The sequence below is a fragment of the Ciona intestinalis genome, unplaced genomic scaffold (assembly GCF_000224145.3).
Source record: "Ciona intestinalis unplaced genomic scaffold, KH HT000314.1, whole genome shotgun sequence".
NCBI classification, from domain to species: domain Eukaryota; kingdom Metazoa; phylum Chordata; class Ascidiacea; order Phlebobranchia; family Cionidae; genus Ciona; species Ciona intestinalis.
The window spans coordinates 3120-3672 of record NW_004190635.1 but is presented as its reverse complement, the minus strand read 5'-3'; positions in this window follow the sequence as shown (position 1 = coordinate 3672).

Genomic DNA, 553 nt, shown 5'->3' with positions numbered 1-553 from the left:
TTAATAGACACCGAAACATGTACCCTAACTTATCGTAAAGATATTGTTAGACACAACATTTTCTCATTTAATTAACATGCATCACAAAACCCAAAAATCACTTATATAAAATTAAATATACCCCTAACATTATTACCACACACTTGTCCAATATCCATTTTTTGTGCATATGTTTTTCCTTCCGTTTCGCCCTTAGCAACATTTTTTTTTCATTGTTTTTTGTTGTGGGTATAGATATGTAGGAACATTGCATGTTAATTCTCAATACTGCACCAATATTTCGCAATATTGCATCATGACATGTACTCGTGACAAACTATCCATCATTTTAACAAGGCCAGCATTCAAAGCTATAAGCTGCGCCGAAAGTATTTTATCAGATGTTGATGAACGAGCTATGTGCACGCGATGGTGACGCAGGAAAAAAAAATAGCCAGCAAATCACCTTCTAAAATGGCAACGATGGCGATCTCCGGCGAGGTTCTTGGAACGATAAAACGCCCACGGCTAGGACAGCTAGCGGACACTCCTTGGTCGAACATGAACGACCAGA